Source organism: Pteropus medius, unplaced genomic scaffold (genome assembly GCF_902729225.1).
Source record: "Pteropus medius unplaced genomic scaffold, Ma_sr-lr_union100, whole genome shotgun sequence".
NCBI lineage: Eukaryota > Metazoa > Chordata > Mammalia > Chiroptera > Pteropodidae > Pteropus > Pteropus medius.
In genome coordinates this window covers 460,974-482,140 of record NW_024344253.1, presented here as the reverse complement: position 1 = coordinate 482,140, position 21,167 = coordinate 460,974, and the positions used below count along the sequence as shown (strand labels likewise).

Here is a 21,167-nt window from a genome sequence, read left to right as displayed (position 1 = left end):
ACAGAATTAGCCCCTCTTGATTCACAAGCATCGTGGACACCAAGGAAACACTTCCAGAGACCTCCTGAATACAGTGATTGATGTCCCCCAAGACTTCCCATAGACTTAAATTGAAGCTGGTTTCTCAGTAAAGAAAAACATGAAAAGGGTTGAAGTCCACCTCTCCGCCACTGGCTTGCAAGACCCCTTCTCCAGCAGAACTGTCCCAGAGGCAGGGCCACAGAAATGGCACAGCCAGGCCTACTCCGTCTTGCTTCAGCCAACAGTTCATCCAATGTCTGTCACATGTCCACCACGTGTCAGGTGCTGTGCAAGGACTCAGAATATAAAATCGGGGACGTGCTTATGGGCCAGTAGGAAAGTACAGAAACAGATCTCCACTACCTAAAGTGGTGAGTTCAAGGTGCTAAGGGGCACTCTCCACTTCCTGGGGAATAAACACCCAGCAGAGAAGACATACAAACAGCGAGGAGGTATTGAAAGCATTCAAGGTCAACCAAGGGGACATCTTCTTGAGCTGAAGCCCAAAGGACTCAGTTCCACCAGCTGAGTTCTGAACTGCCGACCTGGGAACCCAACGGTGACTCTCATTCCCCCATGCTTGTTACTCCCTGGCAAGCACAGGGCATGCAGGGATCACGAACGCCACTTCCATGCACACGCACAACCGCACCCTGGCACATTCTATAGTTTCAGGCAGGAACCACGCTGCAGTGTTTAGCAGTATAAACCCTTAAAAAGAGAGAGGATAGGTCTTGTGTGGTTGTCTGTATTTGCAGCAAGAAAGGAAGAAGTTGGGAAGAAAGTCCTGCTCGTGGTCAGCACTCCCTCTCCCAGCCCTAGTGAGCTACCTGTCCTGTCCCCACACTGACTCCAAACACCCCCTGCTCGCAACGCTCCAGCTCTTCCTCTCCTAAAACAGAGATGGTTCCTTCCCTCTTCATCAAAATATAGAGGCTACTGGGCATGAATGCCTCAATGTGGAAAGGCCGACTACCCCCGCGCCCCGACCCAGAAGCTCTTCTCTGCACGCTATAGGCTCTGCCTGGGGCTGAGCCCCACACTGTCGACACCGCTTCAGTCGTGTGCAGCCAGACCCTGCCTTCTCCCAGGCACAGTCCTGATGGCCGGCTACCCTCTGGAAGGCTCCACGTGGGCATCCTGGAGGCCCCACAGGCTCCACGTGACCCAAGCTGGACTTAGCCCCACGCCAGTCCTTCCCCCAGAGCTCCATGTCTCAGGGAATGACACTATCGCCCACGACACTTCCCAATCTTCCCATCTACAGCAGCTCAGGCACCCTGGACTCCTTCCCACCCCTCGCTCCCATAATGACTGACTGCCAAGGCCTGGTGGACTGAACAATACTAAATGAAGGACAACTTGATTCCAGGGAAGTTCTGAAAGTTTCTCACGATAGCCTTATGTAATGTGAAGAAATGTGGCTGGATAACAAAAGTAGGCAAATCCAAAGCTGGTTGAAAAACTAAAGGTAGCATGTAGATCAGTGATCTTAAGTAGACTTGAGAATTATCTCCTGTCCCATAAGGTTCTCTCTTTTTGGTCTGCTTCAGTAATATTTTTACAAATATTTATATTTTTACTCAATCTACATATAAAACAGAGCTGGGAAACATAGCTAGTATAATAGGTTAACAGAATCAGGTTTCAAAATTATCTTCATTAGCTGAAATAATCAGTCCAATCAGAAAGATAAAATAGGAATAAATTTTTAAAGGGCAATACCAAAGTATAGAACTTAGCATAACAGCCATATAACTAATACACATGCATACGTGCACTCATGTGCACACACACACGGGAAACCTTAGCATCGTAGGTCCCACAAATCAATGAGATAATAATGCAATGGAGATACCAATAACAAAAAACAAACATCAGGCTCATTTATAATCGGAGAATGCGGAAATATACCTTTTGGATCGAGATGCTTACCAGTCCCACTTTCCTCTGAATTAATCACATACCAAAGTACCTTCAGAGTAGTGTAACTAAGATGGTGATTTTTAGAAACCATATCATACCATGAAAAGTTAAAGGGCTGAGCAATGTTAGCTTGGAAACAAGATTACTTAGGACTTGAGAGTATCCTTCTAACATCTAAAAAATTCATGGGAAAGTGAAAGAGGGAACTTACCTGTGCATTCCTTGAAAGGGCACAAATGGACAAAAATTACAGGGAAGGAAGAGTTTGGCTAATTTAAAAGACCCTCCAACAACTGAGAAGTGCCCAGCATCTTTCACGGAAGTGGTAAAGGGAACACTAGGCAGGTGATCCACAAAGGGGGTGGGTGCTGGTCAAACCTTCAGAGCGCTCTCAAAGTAAGATTCTGGGATTCTGGGGCTAACCTTAATTTTAGTAGCTAAAGAGGCAATTTTGTGTTAAACAGTACATTTAGCTTCTCCATAGTCTGTCATTTATGCTTTAAAAAATCAAAATTTCACATGTAAGTACATATGAAGTATATACGACATAGTGAGAAGCACACAGGCTTGGTCACGGTCTCGAGTTTGAATCTCAGTTCTACCACTTGCTAACTGTGAGATCTGGGACTAGTTACTTATCTTAACTGAACCTCAGTTTTCTCACCTGCAGAATGGAGGTAACAACCGTACTAACCTGACAGGGTTCTCACAAGGAATAAACCACATAACATATGTTGGGCACCTAGAATAGTAATTGGCATGTGATGCACACTCAGCAGTTTCTGTTCCCATCATCATGCATCTCCGGCAGCATGCAGGACACAGGATTCTGGGTCTGTCATCACTCTAGCCAAGGGGAACAAAACCATTCTCAGGCCACTAGGATTTAAGTCCCTAACTAACCGCTGTTTACATTGGTCAACATTCAAAATGTCAGCAGCCCCCACTGCAGAAATCCATCCTCTACCAGGTGGTCGCAACCGTCATGCTCCAGAGCTCCTTCCCAGCCACTGGGCCCAGCCCATCACCCCTCCACCTCCCAAACCCTTCTACTTGGTCCCCAGAACCGCGGCTCACACCCCGACAACAGTGCTCCACCCTGGCTCTCTCCCCCATGTGCTCTGAAGACACACATCTTCTGCAACCCTCTCTGGCAGTCACACTTGAGAGTCAGGAGGTGGCCCTATCTCCTCTCTGCTCCTCAGGGTCCTTTGCAGGCCTCACTCCTCCACTCCTTCGCCCCCTATAAACACTGAGAACGCTTTCACCCTGCTGCTACTCAGGTATACCGCCCTCTCCCGCTCCTCACCAGTATCGTACTCCCACCTCCCAAACACATCCTCCCATCCGAGGACTTTAGGCCTGGTTCACTGATGTCCTCAGGCCCCACCATCATTGTGAGTGACTTCCTATCTACATAGAAAGCCCAGGTTTCCTTAGCAACTCAGTCCTTTTGTCTCCATTGGGAATGGTACCTCTTCCACGACACCTCAGCCAATTTTTCTGCTTCCAAATTAACATTTCAGGTATTCCCTTTGTTGACCTTTCCATTGAGTGTGCTCAGTGTTACAGCATTCTCAAGTCCACTGACCTCTCAGCTTTTCCCCAGTCCACTTACCCCTTCCCTCTTTTTTATACTTCTCTTTTTAATCAGCTTAAATCCTAGAGGCCATCATTTCAACAACTCTTACTAACACGCTACGTTCCCTTTCCACTGCCAAGAGCTGGCAAAGCACCAGCCACGGACATGCCCAACTATTTACTCACTGACCAGCCCTGAACAATCAGAGCACTGTTGGAAAAAGTCATGTACCAGAAGAGAGGAAGTTTGGTGAGTGTAAAATTACAGAGAGATCGCACGGCTGTCAATACCGCCCTGCCTCCTACTGAAGAGGAAATTTCAGGAATTTTCATTAGAAACTAATCAGCTCTCTGTTCTGCTTCTGTAAATATGCTTGCTGCATGCAAGAGCTCACTTGCAGAGCTCGCCAGCACCTTGTCCTACTTGCCCTTTGCTCCACGAATGTAACTGTTTGTACCCTAGCAGCTCTCGCTTCCTGTAACAATTTGTATTTGCTGGTTACCCATAGCAACTCCCGCCGTTTCTAACGGTTTGAGCTCAAACTGACTAATCAGCTTGTGTAAAATTCTTGTATATAAGGAATGTTGCAACTGAGCACAGTGCCCAGATCTGCAGAGCACCAGCTCCTCTGGGACTGCGCATAATAAAACTGAGTTCTCTTTCTCTGAGTTACTGCTTGGTTTTTCGCTGGTCTGATTTTGGAGCTTTTCCGTAACACTACCTCCTTGCACTAGCCGACCAGTGTTTTCATTCTCCGGGATTAACTTTCCAAATCTTCTCTACCCTTTTTGAACCTCCAACCATCCACCCCCATTCTCAACAGAACCCCCATCTCACTTCACAAAAAAGTAAAAGCCAACATATGAAAACTCTCAATATCGCACTGTCGACCGCACGGACTATTGCACTTTCCCCATCGGCCCTCCCACTCTCTAACCTGTGCACCTCAGATCCACCATTTCTGGTCCTCTTGGTAATCTTTTGTTCCCTATTATCCTTCACTCTTTTCTGACCTAGATCTATTGGCTTTTAAACAGATTCAAGTTCCCAGAGACAACAAAAATCAACAGAGTCACTACCTCTTCTTCAATCCTGTTTCTCTTTTCAGTATAGCTTGCTCTCCTGTGTCGTCCCTCCCTGTCTCTCTCTCGCTCTTTCTCCCACCCACCCTCTTTGAGGACAAAGTTCTAGAAAGGTCTGTCCATACCATCATCATGTCTCACCTCTGTCACTCTTCAGCCCACTGCATTCTTGTCCCCACCCTCATCGCTCCACTGAAGCAGCTACTAAGGTCGGCAATGAACTCCATGTGTGGTCTTCACATTACCTGAGCTCTCGGGAACACTGGACACTACGGACCACTTTCTCCTGGGAATGCTTTCTTCTCTGTGCCTCCGTAACACCACACTCCTTCCTCTACCCGAACACTAAAAAACAGCATTCCCTAAGGTCCAGTTCCAGATCCTCTTCTCTCACTTGTTTCCTATGTGATTTCACCTATACCTGTGGCTTCGGTTACCATTTGTCTGCAGAACCATCTCGAGTTTAAATATCCATCCCAGAGCTCTCCTCTGAGCTCCTGACATGTACAACCAACTGACTGCCCATCGGCATCACAAAGCATTTCAAACCAAGCGCGTGGTCTGACCCTTAAATTTGGTCCCTGTCTGCTACACTCCAGCTAACACCTTTTCTCTGTTCCTTAAAGATGCCATGTTCTTCTCTCCACAGGGCCTCTGCGTGGCCTATTCCTCCACTCCCACCCCCGCCCTCCATGCCCAAATGAACTCTCATGCTTCTCCAGCAGTAGGTCAACCCTCACTTCCTCAGGGAAGCCTTCTCTGAGCTCTATCACCAGATTAATTCCCTCCTTGACTGCTCTCACAGCATCACGTGCGCCCCACCCACCACCTTTACAGTTGCAATTTAAATGAATCTCCTCTATCCTTCAGGTGGCGAGCACACAGCGGAGTGTACAGATGTCACACATAAAGTTGTACACCTGAAATTTATGTTATTAGTCAATGTTACTCAACTTAATTTTAAAAATAACGGAATTAATTTTAATTAAAAATAAAAGGACAACTCCTTCCTCCGGTGGAATGTGAGAACCACAAGGGTAGAACACATGCCCCTCCCCACTGTGTCCCCACACCTAACACAGCGCCTGCCACACAGCATGCGCTCATTAAATGTCTATCAAATAAAATAATGACAATAACAGACATTCATATTCCTACATGTGCTTTCCACTCTGCTAGTATCTCATCAGTTACCGGTTCCTCATCTTATTGGTATAACCAGAATATTGGAAAAAAGAATTTTCTAAATTGACAACACTAGTATTACACTATAGACGAAAAAGGTATTCTATAGAAAGTAACAGGATGATCTGATCACAAATTCCTAACTGGGCAGATCATGGTGGGAAGTCACACCCCAGGTACATAACTTTTTTAGTAAAAGGTTTATCTTTGCCTTAAGCAAGCCCTGTCTACTGTTCTCCTGCATCTAGGTGAACACATTTTTGAAATAAGTTTAACCACCCTCAAGAAAGCACATCGTCTTATTAACTATTCTATAATCTAATGCCCACCTTGCTTTCTCCCACTTCCATGTAATCTTCCTCAGGTTCCCTCCTTAATCTCAAATGTATAAAATAAACTGCAAAACTCTTATTCTCCAGAGCATTCAAGATCTTGCTTCCGGGCAATTGTTGAGAGTTTCCCTCAAATAAAAATTCACAAAAATTCTTTAAAGGTTTGGATGTTCTTACGTCAACAGCATGAAAACAGATTGACTTCAAAAAAAATTCTCACCTCCAAATGTTCAAAGCAAAGCGCATCAATATTATAAATGAACTAGTATTGAGTGTGTGTCTTAGTCTGTTTGTGTTGCTATAACAAAAGACCACAGACTGGGTGGCTTAAAAACATCATAAATTTATTGCCCACAGTTCTACAGGCAGGGAGTCTGAGATCAGGATGCCAGCACGGTGGGGTAAGGGCCCACCATACTCTTCAGCTACCAAAGTACTTATTCTAATTGACTTATCTACCACATCGGCAGCCCAAATGTGTTCTAAAGTCTCTATTTACCAACTGTAAATCATTTGTAAATGAACACATGACTGCAGAAGATACCAAACCAAACAAACAAAAACCCTATCAAAAAAGAGGCAAACCTGCCCCGAACCCATTCTTGGGTTTTGTTTGCATTCTCATATGGGTGGTACATTGCAACTATCTGTTTAAATGCTCATAAAATGTCAATAATTCACCAGAGACATTAAAACTCCTTAGTAAAGAATTACTATCACTCCCCACTTTTGACTTTTCTTTCATATAAAAACTGTTAAGCATCTGATAAAATGCATATAAAGCTCACAGCTAACTGCAATTAGTTTTATTTACTGTTGTCTTTTAAATTCTGCATTGAGAGCTATATTTTTTAAAAAGTTAGGATTATTACAGGCAGAAAACATTCCACCTTTTTTATTTTCTGAGTATCAAGTTCAAGAACCAACAGCATTAGTGTGAAAGCCTATATGAAGCCAGCTGCATAAAAGCCAACCTACCTTCTATAAATCCTCCGAAATTCACGGTACTGCTTTTTTAAACTGAAGCAAATGGGAAGAAAATGAAGACTAAACCAGGAAAGGCTAAGGAATCCCATATTAACATGATTAAGTTACACTCCCTTTCTCAGATAAACAAAGTTACTTAAGATTTAACAAGGAATTGCTCGTGACTATAGAAAAGATATCTCTGTGGTTCCTCCCTGTCAGTAAAGAGACAATAAATTTTGATTAAGGGTATCCAGTAAGCGGTCCCAACCTTTTTGGCATGAGGGACCAGTGCTCCTATGAGACTCTAATGCCTGATGATCTGAGGTGGAGCTGAGGCGGTGATGCTAGTGCTGGGGAGCGGCTGCAAATACAGATGAAGCTTCCCTTGCTTGCCTGTTGCTCACCTCCTGCTGTGCGGCCAAGTTTTGAACAGGCCACGCAACAGTACTGGTCCTGGGCCTGGCGGTTGGGGATTCCTGCTATATTTTTCCCACTCTTTCAACCCTTTCTCTTCCAAGAGCATGTAACAATTCCAGTTAAAGAGAAACTACTGGATTCTGCCTGCTACAGACCCTAGCAACTGACACCTCCCTGAAACAGTACTTTTGGATTGTAGATTATTTTAATGATAATAAATAAACATTTAAAGTTGAATAGTCATACATTTCTAACTGGTCTTTGTTTTTCCCAGAATTCAATGTAATAATTACAATCACAGGATGTTAGAGGAGGAAGGAGGCTAAAATGCTCCTCAATCCAGCTCTGTAAGAGTCACCCCAGAAAGAAGTATCCGCCCTCGGGGGGCTGCAGAGTGGCCCCTTCTTGCTGTCAACTCAGAACTGTTTTGAAAGTTAATTCGTATTGTTACAGATCTCTTTAATCCGAGATTTCCCTTTTATCTCTCAAATCCTATCTATCCCTTTTACATTCTATGTTAAATGCCTTCCAGGACTCTTTCTCTGATCCCTTTAATTCAGTGTTTTTCAAATTTTCATATCCCAGAGCTTCCGCGCCCAACACTTTCAGGGTGTATGTTCTGCTTATTCCTACCAGTGAAGAAGAGTCTAGAGTCTTCCTTTCTACAGTTTGTTTTCGGCACCAGAAGCAGGGGGATAGGTTTCTTGATACATATTTTCTCACACAGCTAAGAGTCCCCATCAGAAGATTCTGACACCGGAAAGGTGAGTGTTATCCCATCTCCTAAACCCTTCCTGCTCTTTCGAGAAATAATTCCTCCCCTGGTTTCCCACTACACTTGATCAGTAACCCCTTCTGTTATAGGTATTTTTAATTAGATTTTCAACAAGACTTTGATTCTTATTTTCCTAGCTTACATTTACAGTTTTTACATGTTCTGGTTATTATCTTACGCTAAAATAAATCTTAATATAGTTAATCTATGTCATCTCAACTTTTTTTGTCTTTATGCCATTTTACACTATCTGACTTGGAGTATGTTTTTATAATGCCTGACAAGAAGTGTGGCTATCTGGGAACTGATGGTGGGAAAAGGCCTGCTTCCCCAGCTCCCCCTAGGGCCCTGCTGGTTCCCAACTCCCAGCCCACTGAAGCATTCTCTTGTTAGGAAATTCAGTTCATTTCCGGGGCCTTAAGGCTCAGAGTACAAATGGCACATTTTATTTACTTGATAAATGTTGCGTCCTAGCTTCTCACCCCACTTAAAACTTTTATAAAGAAGTCTTTGTTTCTGAAACCTATGAGTTCCAATGACAGTCATCAGTTTTGGATAAAGCAGAACGTCTTAAGCCAGGAAACAAGAGTCACTGGAAAGTCACACAAATATTGAACCTGACATAATAAAAAGAGGTTGGATACTTATACAATTTGAGGGCCCATCTTTAAGAAAATCAACATTTCTAATGCCACACCCTCTCTGAGCCTTAGAAGGGGTCTAGGCGAGGGGCCCTGAAGTGGAAGCAGGGACCAGGTGGCACCCTGTACCACCTGGGGTACGCAGGAAGGGAAATGAGGTTCTGCAGCCAACCTCTATGCAACTCGTGATGGACTAATTGCCACAGCCCTGCTCTTCCCTTGCCAGAGCCTCTTGGCTGTGACATTTCTTGGCTTCCTCCCAACACTGTGAAATCAAGGAAAAGCGGGACAGAGCAAGATTTTTCCAAATATGTTTTATTCATTTTTTAAAGGAAACATTGGAACACCTGCCAAGCAACCTAGGAAGTCAGAACCTAGGGAGAGAAAGAGGTCCTTCTTGCCTCCACTGTTGATCTGATTACTCCCGAGAAAGTCCCTAGGTCTCAGGGCTGTGGCTTTGCCAAACTGCCTTTATTTCTCTCTCATTTGCCTCTACCAACAGGAAACAAGAGTATTAAATGGGTTAGAGGGGATGAAAAGTAATTGAGCAAATCTCTCCCTCCTGCTGAGTTAAGACAAATTCCATTCAGCTGGAAAGAATCCTAGCATTAAATCCCAGCCCCAGTACTTACCAAGCGGCTGTTGGACAAGAGGACTTCTCTGCCCTGCAAGGCCTATTAGAAAGAGAAAAAGAGGCCTACACTGCAAGATGGTTATGTGGCTTAAATGAGATGAGTTAAATGCACCTAGCACAGTAGCCACTGTGATAAGTCATTTAATGGCCAAAAATTCCTTTGTCATAGGACATTGCTACTCCTCTTATCCAGAGTTGAAGTCTATGTCTCCCCCCCTAGAAATCTGGGCTGACCTTGCCACCTGCTGACAAATAGAATACAGGAGAAGAGAGGTTAGGAGGGTTCTGAGGCTAGGAAAAGGAGCTTAAGTAAGCATCGAAAGACTTTGCAACATCTGCCTTTCACTCTCTTGCCCTGAGACTGCCATGTAAATAAACCTGTCTAGTTTACTGGAGGATGAGAGGCCACACAGAGAACTGAGGCTGCCCAGTTGACAGGTGACACTCAATACCAACTACCAGCCACACTGGCAAGCCATCTTGGATCTCGCAGCCCAGCTGACCCTCCAGCTGAATGCAGCCACATGAGTGAGCCTATAACTAACTGAGTAACTGCCCAGTCACCCACAGAATCACGAGAAATAATAAATCATGGTTTTAAGCCACTAGGTTTTGGGTGGTTTGTTCTTCAGCAGCAGATCAAAACATTACTCAATAAAGGATAGTGTTTATTATTACTACCTAGCCTTTCCTAACCAAGAAATCTTACATCTCTCTCTCCGATGGCATCAAGTGATAAGGATATAGGACAGTCTGTGCCTGGAGCAATGTGATCACTTCCCTCTCCTTTTAACCTTTGGCCTGGAAGCCCTGTAGGTTGTCTACACCTATGATCTAATTGGGGAATTTGGTGGCTTAAATGAGATGACAGCAAGGAGTTTCGAATTTTTCTAGTCTATGGCCATGCCACCCTGAATGTGTCTAATCTTGTCTGATCTCAGAAACTAAGCAGGGTTGGTCCTGGTTAGTACTTGGATGGGAGACCACCTAGGAAGACCAGGTGCTGTAGGCATTAAATAAATAAATAAATAAATAAATAAATAAATAAATAAATAAATAAAATTTTCTGGGTGGCCTTTTACCCTGTTACCTAAGTGGCCCTTAGGTGCTTTGAAAGTGTTTTTCTTCTGACCTCTTTCCATAAGACTACTATTGCCTCAAACTGCTTCCAAATGCATAATTTTCCAATAAACATGGCACTTATATTTACTATAGACTTCATGCTTCAATTCAGGGTAAGTCCCATAAAAACACCTAAGCCTGACCCATGGACTTGGTAATGAAGAATTGTCTGGGGCATTGTTCCTGAGGCGAGACATACACGAATGTAGTCAGGGAATCTCAGATCCAGTGGCTTGTGGGAGTAGAACTTTTCCCAGGTGTATGAAATTGGGTCAAGCCCAACTTGCAGATCCCTAAGTCCTCATAACACTCACATGTCCTACAACCTATTAACAATTTTAAGCTTGGAGATGCTCTCAAGGATAGAACGTGGCCCTGACCCTTTCTAACTTGTGGGATTGGCCCATGTGAACGAATACCATCCTTTTTGCATGGACCAAGTGCAGAGATTTGTTCTTTATTTTTTTAAAGAAAAATATTTTGCTCAGTCATTATTATAGTTCTAATATATTAATGTCATCTACAACAGCCTCACTTCTTGGGTCATTAACAGTACAAGCCTAGTATTTTTGGGCAAATGGGTTCCACTCACAGAAATCCCACTAAAATGATATGTTCTATACTACCTAGTAGAAAAACGTCCAATATTAGATTGCTGTTTTCATTGGTCATGCATCCCTTCAGGTCCTCGTAAAACTATTTCTTGATTAAGCCCATGAACTTCCACTTCAGCCTAATGACCTTTCACTGAGCAATGCCAAAGCATGGCACCCCTGGCCAGCACCAAGGAACATAATATGAAATGGCTCAGAAAGCAAGGGCACTAGGTTTGACTGTACAACACTGGGAGTGCCACTGAGAATGCCGGCCATCGCAAAGGCAGTGTTTTCTTGAAGAAAATCCAAAGGAGAAATTTCTCACCCTCTTAGGTTCAAGACTAGATGGACCTGTCCGATTTGGTTTCTCTCCTAGACACCTTGAAGCATGTGATGGATTGCTGGCCTCTTCTCTTTGGCTGTTGGAAAGCTTATCACCAGCACTTCCAGGAAGAAGAGAACAGTACCTCAGAGTACACTAAGTAACTTCACTTCTGCCTCTATCTTGTTTTCCTTTGGCATATTTTCCTCTCTTATCCTAAATTTACTTTATCTCATTGTATTGTATGCGTCTTTGTAAGGCATCCCAAATTGGTTTTGTAACAAAGTATGGTATAAATAAAACTAAAGAAAGTAGACTCAGTGTGTATGCCTCATCTCCCTACTCGAGATAGAGACCTCTTTATAAGCTGGGGCTGCACACTGCCCTAGCTTTGAAATCCCTATAGTGTCTAGCACTACACTTTTACTACTGACTATTTGGGAAATTAAATGATAGAATACGCAAATTTTGATAGCACTATGTTACTTGAATTATAAAAATAACCAGCATACTATTTTATTTTTTATTCTCAAAACAAATTCACATACGTGTGAAAGGATGCATGTACAAGGGTACTACTTACTGCAGCTTTGTTAGAAGCAACCTTAAGGTCCAATGATAGAAAAATGGTTAAATATATTGGTACAGCTGCACTCTCATAGGTTATACAGACATTTAAATGAATGAGATGATACAGAAGAATGCCCACTCCACAGTGGGGAAAAAAGCAGACTGAAAAAGGATAGATTTTTCATAAATACATAACTGGTCACATTTTGGCATTTGTAGAGAAAAAGATCGGAAGGGCTATAGCCCCCAAACTGGTATCTGGCTGTGTTTGTGAGTGAAACTGAAGAAGGTAGGAGCTGGGGGAAGGGGAAGAAGTGAACTTTCATTCTCTTGAGTATTAGTTGTTTGTGATGTTTTTTAAAATGAGTAAGTTTAACTTTTGTAACTTAAAAAGAAAAAACACTGAAGAAAACATTTAGAGACGTGAGGCTGTAAAGCATTTTCAAGTCCTTAAAAATGCCCAGCGCTTTAGGATTGGGTTCAGAGACACTAAGCCGGGATGCTGCAAACATACCACCTTTGTTCTAAGCAGCTAGGCCTCCCCTTCAGACGACTAGGCCTCCCACCCACAGCCTTTATCTTGCCCTGGATTCTTCCACAAAGCATGTAAGAAACTGATCTGTTTAGTAACACTACCGCAGGTTTTTAAAGTATGAAAAGGCCGAGAATCTTTCTCAATTAGAGCACAGCTGTAGTCTTTATAAGTTCCTAAAATAGCATGTAACAAATTATAAAGCATTTCAATTCATAATTGTCTCACTATTTTTACGTGTCTTCGAGCAAAACATGTTAACTGAGCAAGACTAGTTTAGGAAATTATGTCCCTAAAATGTAACACTTTGTAAAGGGTTTTTCAATATTTTCTAAATTTTTTGTCGAAAGAAAATTCCTTCCTCCTCCTTTTCCACAATAAATACATACTAAATAGAGAGTTGTCAACGCCTCAAATGTACTTTTAAAAGTTTTTAAAGCCTATTTCAAGAAAGTTAGTTAAATTAACTTGACAACATAGTTTCTCCATGTCTCCAAAGTTTAAAGGTTAAATCCAAACCGATGTATAAACCCATTGATGTACAGTGATTTCTAGGGTGGCTACAGCAAGATACAGTGGACACCAACACAGCAAGGTGGGGACCCAAACTTGGGCTCCATAGGAATAGTCAGTCAGGCAGACATCATAAGCCTGGGGCTTAAGGTCACATTACAGAAACCAGAGTTGAAAGCATTAGATAGATACCAGATAGTTGAGGAAATATAAAGTCAAACTGTGAAAACATATCAACTCAGAAAAAAATCAGACAAAGTAGGGCTGGGATGATCCAACTAGGTCATCATATGGATGATAAAAGCAAGCAGCAAGCAAGCAACCCTGGTTAAGTGATACCTGTGTACATTTTCCTTCAGGTTTTGTTGTTGTTGCCCACTGGTGAGTGTGCCAGGTGTGTGAGTCAGATGTTAATTGTTACAAAAAGGAATCAAAAGCCTGCAGATAGACTCCACCCCTGATTAACTCCAGAGCACAGATACTGGAATTCACTCAAGGATGCTGGGTGCTGCCTCACCTATTTCTCCAAGAAGCTTTTTTGGCAATCCCTAGGGCTATGAATGATGATTCTAGTTTGATTGTAGATCTTGAAATAGACGTCTAAAGAAGTCTTGATAATCTAACCCTTCTATAAAATGTAATGAGAATACTTTTCCAAATATCCGTGAGGCAAGCAGCCAACTTCCTAACAGGTTTGATCAGCAAATGGCCTTTGGAAACAACATTTCTATCCTTTTCTTCTGCACGAAATTCTCAAAGCTGGAAGAGAAGATGTGAGCCACCCACCCACCCACTGTACCAGGAGCCCCTTCGCTCCCTCTCTGGCTGATGAAACTGGATGTGGCCTAAATCCATCAGCCAATTTGTTCTGAATCCATTTGTCTTCTTATTGAATCTACAGGGAAAAAAATTCTACTGCTCTAAAGACACTGCTTTCAAATCCGAATTTACTCCTTCCTCTTCTCTTAAAACCAACTGTTTTGCTTTGAAGTAGAGAGAGCAGGTAGGAAGTCCCCTTTTGCATGTGCCCAGCTAGCTGCCTTTCATTAATTTGAGTCCAGCACCTATCAGCATCAGATAAGTCCCCTACCGACAGGGGGTCCAGATAGCTCTCAATCAATTCCATGCTCCGCACTCCACCTCCTCCAGCATCTCCAAGCCCAAGGCCCAGCCTGCTCCACTGCAACCTGTTCTTCCATCCATTAGACACATGGTTTCCAAACAGTAGTCTGTGACCCATGAATAGGCGATGAGTGTTTCAGAACACAGAATGTAAACAGAAATAGAGTAGAAATAGAAACAGAAAACAGAATGCAGTCCACAGTAAGGGTATGTACTGTTTCATGAAACTTGTTTCAGATACACATTTACTTACTTATGCCCTGAGTGTCAATGTAAAAGTGCATTTTGTACTGTGTTATAATCCAGAAATTCTGAAACACTGCTTTTGGCAAGCATTTGTCCACCATCTAGTCAGAGTGCCCACTGCTGTTGGTCCCACTGCTCAGCGACCCACTTCCTCATGCAGGCTCAAGCTCTGAACAGACTTCCAGCTGTCTTATTCATCGGCTGTTTTCACAAACCTTAGCCTTTTACAGTGATTCACAACCTTCTGCTCATGTATACAAAGGGCTGCCTTCTCCTTGAACAGACCAATGTTCTCAGTCAAAAAAGAAAAAAAAATCCTTTGCTATTCCTGCTTTCTTTTCAGGTCTGGAAATTGCTTGTAGTACATCCAACTGTCTCACTATGAATAAGAAATCTCAGAGCAGTAGGACTCCATTTCTTTGTGTGCTACCTTTCATCTCCAACAAGAAAAAAACCACCACTAAAGTCCCTCTTGAAATGTCTCAGATTTTCTTACAAAATTCACCTCACTTTCCTGATGTAATGCATTCAGGTGTAACACATCCAGAGTCTGATACCAACACCAGGTTAACATAGCTCATCCCTAATGCTGACTTAAAGTCTGTTTCCCATCCTAAGAACAGATGGTTACTCCACCTCCGTATTGCTGTCTTCTTCCTCTCATAGGGCAAATGGAAAGAGGAAAAGCACAAGGTGACAGCACGAGTATGGTGGCACCCTTTCCTCTCCCAAGGACAAGGGCACAAGTTGTCCAGCACAACTCTGCCCAGTCCTGCCCTCCCTTGTCCAACAGCCCACAATTCTCACCCAATCGATTCATTTCTTCCTCTACAGGAAAAAAAAAAAAAAGTTTTCTGTATCTTCTTATAGACTGTTCGGTTAACTTTTCTCAGGCAAACTGAATATCCCACTTTTTAACTTTCCAAGAGCTACTGAAGTGAAATGAATTCTTTATCTGTAGGATACAGGACAGTAACTTGAGAGGAGTGCAGGGAGACACTGAGGGCTGAAGGTTTCTTAGGAAGTGAATTGGTATTTCCTCCCCTACATGGAAGGCCAGCGTTGAGGGAGGGACATAACCACTGGGCTTTCTGTCCTGTACTAAGGGAAGAAAGTGAACAAGTCTAGATCTGTAGGACAGTTGCACTAGGCTCTGAAGGGCAAGTCACACCAGGGCACCAGCTCCACCACTCCCCAGGGCTCCTTTGCCACCTCTCTGGTCATCTGGTTATTGGGAGGGCCCTCCATCACCACCCAGGTCGCTACTTCCTACTCCCCACTCCTTTGCTGGGAACACTCTTAATCACTGAGAGATTTCTCATAGCTCCCTGCTCCACGGCCTCTCTTTAACTTTGGTAATCAAATGAATCTCTCTCCAATGAAGATTCTAGAAAATGAAGAAAAATGTAGGACAACTCTTGCATCCATACTCCAAGGAAGTTTGCTATAAGGTTTCGGCCCTTCAACCACTGCTGTTCCTGGGCACCTCCAAGTACGTGGCTTTAATTACAAAGAGCCATTCTTCTTTTCAAAATGGTAAAGGATACTTAGAGTGAAAGAAATAGGAATAGCTAATGCGCAAATAATTATGGCTGGCTGAGCAGCTGGGTGTGAGACAACCCGCTCTAGACAGATAAAATTTCTGCAAGATCACACAGTAATGATTCGAACTCTGGAGGGAGGTAATGTGGCCAAAGGAGTTGCAGGGGTAAAAAAAAAAAGAAGCACCCTCAAAACAGAGTATCCTCTGGATCATCTGATGGCACAGAAGGGAGGTGGCAAATACACTAAAATCCATGGTTCCTGTAGCTATTGTTTCTAATTTCCTAGAGTGGCAGGAATACACTTTTCTCATTTAGTTTCATCCGTAGAATTTAAGGAAAAGACATACAAGGGAAAGAATTCTCTACTTCACATATAACACACTTCACCAAGAGAAATGGGATTCTCTACTGTATTACCTTGACTACACAAAGAAGAAGCTGCATTCTGATCTATATCCTGTACTCACACAGCAGTATCTCACTTAAAACACACACAATCCAAGATCCATCTTTCTCAACTCCATTTATGACTCAGTAAAGATTTTACTGAAATGACAGCTTTTTTCCTACTTCACGCATCAACTCCTATCATCCACACAAACTTTTCCATCTTATCTCCTAACTGGTATGAGATTGATTTAAACGTTGTCAAATATCACTCTCGAAGAACAATTTTATAATTTCACATAAAAATGTGCACATTAACACTCAAGATGTGTACAGCTAAGAAAACACTGGCCAGCAACAGTGACCCTTTCATGAACTTAACTCAGTGTTTTCGCAGCGGTTGTCCTACCGTCTTAGGGCTGTAGGAAAAGGCTAGTATTACAGATCCCATTTCATGGCCGGGTAAACCGAGGCACTTAGTTTAATCGACTTGCCCGGGGTGACAATGTTAGCGCTGGAGACAGAAACCAAATGTCTGCCTCTGATTCTGCGCCCAGTTCCTCTGCACTAGACTCTCAGAACTCGCTGGCTAAAAATGAGACCCACCTGAGCACCGCCAGGGTGAATAAAAGCTTCTTGTTTTATTTAGTAGAAGAAGCAGGAGGGGGGAAGACTTACCCACTTGATGCACCTGACTGTATACCAGGCTCCACCAAGAAGGCTTTCCCGGATGCACAAAGCACCCGCCCGTTTCAGCTGAGACCCCCGGAGGCACCCCAGACAGCTGGGAAGCGCGAGTGGGACGCACAAAGGCGTCTGGGTGGGCGGGGGCCGCGGGCCAGGACCCCACTTGCGCAGCCCACGGGCCGGAGAACGCTGCGCCGCCGCACGCACCTGCTGGAGCCGCCTCAGCCCCGCGCGCTCGGGACGACCCGGGCCTCCAGAGCCCTGGCCACGCTAGGCCGGGGCGGGGTCCCGCGGGACATAGAGCGCCCGCCCTCCTCCGAGCTCTGCAAACGGCGTCACCTGTACTGCGAGTCCCGGACAGAGTCGCGTGTACGCGGCGGCTGCGCACGGCCGGGTTTCGGGCGCCTAGTCCTCCGGCCGGGCCCGAGGGCTGTCGCCGGCCAGAGCCGGCCCGCGAGATGCTCGGCGGGGCCGGAGAGCCGTCCCGGAGGTCCAGCTGCCGCGCGCCCGCCCTCCCAGACTGCGGGCTCGGGTTACCGCAGCGCGGCTCCTTAAAGGGGCCGCGGCCGCGGCCGCCCGAGCTCCGGCTCCGAGCGGCTTCGACCCCCGACCAGGGGGGTGGGCGGTGGGCGGGGCCCCGTGGCTGGCAGCCAGGCCGACCTTCGGGGGCTGGAACCTGGGTCCTGGGAGGGGCTCAGAAGCGAGATCCGCCGAGGCAGGCCACGGGGTCCTGGAAGAGCACCCTCGCGGGGAGAGGGCGGGCGGCGCCTGGCTGTCCAAAGCGAGTAACGGAGACTGCAAGTGGGGACCCGCCAGAGTCCGCTTCCGTGCGGTCAGTACCTGGCCTCGCCACGTCACTAAAATTCCTTTCAGATTTTGAGTTTACATTCTGCCTTACGCTTAAATGATGCCCACGTTTTCATCATCAGAAAGGAGAGAACAATACAATTACTGATTTTTCCGGCCACGTCTGACTTGGCCAAAAGCCAGTGCCGCGGCGCTCTTGCTTAGGGCTGCAGGTGCTTTCCACATTGGGTAGGAGGCGTGTGTGCCAGAGACACGTTCTCCCAGCAGCCTCCATAGAGGCCCAGAAAAACACCATGGTGAGGGCACCAACTCCCCCACTACACTCTGAGCCCCTCTGCTGTCAGGGTAGGGAAGTAGGATTTGAATTTGTGGTGCTGGCTCAGAACTCCAAGTTGCCCAGTGCATAAAGAGCAACAGTAGCTCTTTGACCTGCTAAATATAGGCTCAAAAACTTCCAAGTGTTCAGATCAACAAGGTTGAGTTGTTTTGAATAAAACAAAATAATGAAGAGGTACATTTAGGCCGTTAAAAGTTGCAAAAAGCAATTCCAAATTCTTTTTTGGAAAGAGGTAAGTTCTAATTATTTAGTAAACACCATTAATAACAGGACAGTTATTTCTAAGAAATGTCTATCAACAGAACTAATAAATTTTACCTAATATATACGTGCACACAAACACACACACTTTAGCTAATTGAACCTCACTGGGCTCAATTTTTTTCATCAGTAAAAGGGGATAATAATACATAGTTACCTCTGAAGACCCCAGTCTTGGCAAATGAACCTCGCACTGACTTAGAAAAGACAAAATCTATTCTGCCCTACAAGGGCAGAAACCTGTCTGGCAGTCAAGCAGGGAGGAAGATCATGGAGACGCCCAAGTGCATGTTCCCCTACTTGTCCCTGACTCACTTTGGGGACACACGAGACACTGGTGACCTTTGACTACAACCTGTGCTATCATAGTTGCTTCACAAAAGTTTAATTTGCCCCATACCTTCTTTATGCACTCATGTAGCTACCTCATAACTTCATGGGTGGGACAGTTGTATGTGCACATCTGTGGGGTCAGCCTTGCAAGTACAGATCGCACATGTCAAGACTCTTCATCAAGACTACCTCCTCCACATTCACTCCTATGGCTTGTCTCCTGGGGCTGACAGTTGCTCTGGTATTTTGGTTTTTTTTTTCCTGATTGCACCATCATCATCTCTGATATGCATATTCTCTAACACCCACAACAGTGGCCAAGGCCAAGTAAACCCACAGAAATCCACTATACTCTGTCCCACAATATTCTTCCAGGTGAGGCTTCTACAACACATCATTAAATCCTCAGGTTGTTTTGAAATGTTACAGAGCATGTAAGTGAATAAATACATCAAGGACAAGGCCTGAAAGATAGGAAAGTTAGTAAATATTAGTTGAATCTTGTACCTTTTAAACTAATCAAAACTCAAGGACCTTAGGAGGTAGAATATATTAACTGCATATTTTTCTCAATATTTTAATGCAGCTTAATTTCTTTAAAAATATCCATTTTATAATTCACATTAAAATCTTTAAAAACTTTTAACTTCGTTTTACCAATACTCCAAGGACAGTTCTCCCAGATTCTGTATTCACTATCTGAAGTTTTTCTGAATTTTAAGTGTGAGGTATCAAAGTTAATTGTACTTTTTATGAATTTTGTTCATTAAAAACAGTTTAAAGAAACAGTTAAGAAAAAATGGACTTATTCATCCATACTTAAAAAGAGAAAAAAATACAAAAATTCTTTTGAGGCAAATTTTCTTGATAAATTTGTTTCCAAAAATTCCTAAACTTCTAAACAGAGACAATTATTTGGAAAACAGAGACCAAAAGCTGCTTCTTTCTAAAACAACAAGATAATTAAAGTAAAAATATTTTGGAAAACTGCTTCAATTCTCCTCTTCTCCATTAGTGAAGATATAACCAAAATGACACAAAACATTTTGATAAGAAAGGTTGATTTAGTTAAAAATGAACAACCTCAGACACTACTATTTTCTTGTTGGTAGTTTTAGTATTTCAAGAATTTTTTCTAAGGTTTTTGGAGTATTTAAAAGTACTTTTATTTGTCTTTCAGAATTTTTCAGGAAGAAACTATTTCAGGACATAAATGACTTCTATGTTCTTTTTGCTTATTTTATGTGATTTTTCCTATAATATAACTTAATATAAATTATTATAAATTCCAAATACATTATGATTGATATAAATTATAATTTATGTAAATTATAATATAAATTATGGAAATGTAAATTATTTTTAATGAAAGTAATACATAAGTGAAAATTCAAATGATCATATGAACTATCTTAATAACTAAAAAGAAAAAACGAGCAATTTTTCATGACATTATTTTTTAATACAAACATATTATCTCCTTTATGTGTCCCAATTAAATTGATCTCGTAATATCATTACGACTATCGTTTATGCAATAGTGTTACTATAATCAAACCACTTTATACACTTAAATCATGTGCCTCTTTAACTGAAGTTCCTATTTTAGACACTCCATATGAGAAGTTAGAAACATCAAGAGTTATAATTATTCATATAGAAAATGCATATGCTGCATTCAGATCTTCCACTTAATCTAGAGGCCCGCATTCTTTGTATTTTAATAAAAACAAAATATTTTGCCCTCCAATAACACCTTTAAAAAATTACTCATAGCCATCTCTTTTCAAAATACTGTCGTTATCTTTTACAATATACTAAGCCTTTATTTTAAAAAGACAATTTAGATTTAATTTTTAAATATCATCTTGTGGGGATTTATTTTCCCCAAGGAAAGGTATAGTTCCAGTCTCAGATTTTAAAATTCTCCTTCATACAAACTCCCAGGTAAAAAATAATTTTTGAAAGACTGTTACAACTAAATGTCTCCAAATTTTGTCAAATATGGAGTATCCCAAAATGCTAATATAATGTTTAATAGCCAAAAAAGTGGGGAAAAATAAATTGTGGGGTAAGGAAAAGTTTAACTAATAATGCTATATATGCATAACATTAAAAACTATAATAACAAATAGATCATCAGGATAAGGAAATTTAATTTATGAATTCTTCCAATCAAATACAAATCAAGCATTTCGCAAAAAATAATATATAAAATCTTTCA

At 42.9% G+C, this 21,167-nt stretch overlaps 1 protein-coding gene and 1 pseudogene across 5 annotated transcripts in view; one reads left to right on the top strand and one right to left on the bottom strand.

Annotated features, from left to right (window-relative positions):
• Nucleotides 1-21,167, bottom strand: part of TLCD4 (TLC domain containing 4) — an 84,024-nt gene that overhangs the window by 35,303 nt on the left and 27,554 nt on the right. The window contains exon 1 of one of the 5 annotated variants that reach the window (XM_039869533.1): nucleotides 17,545-17,679. The exons of 2 other annotated variants lie outside the window; for them this stretch is intronic. The gene's annotated coding sequence lies outside the window, so the exon portion shown is untranslated. Of the gene's footprint in view, nucleotides 1-17,196; nucleotides 17,331-17,412; nucleotides 17,680-21,167 lie in introns of those variants that run through there. 2 more of the 5 variants (XM_039869529.1, XM_039869527.1) reach the window with 2 other exon arrangements.
• LOC120608006 (uncharacterized) lies at nucleotides 10,458-10,576 on the top strand (annotated as a pseudogene).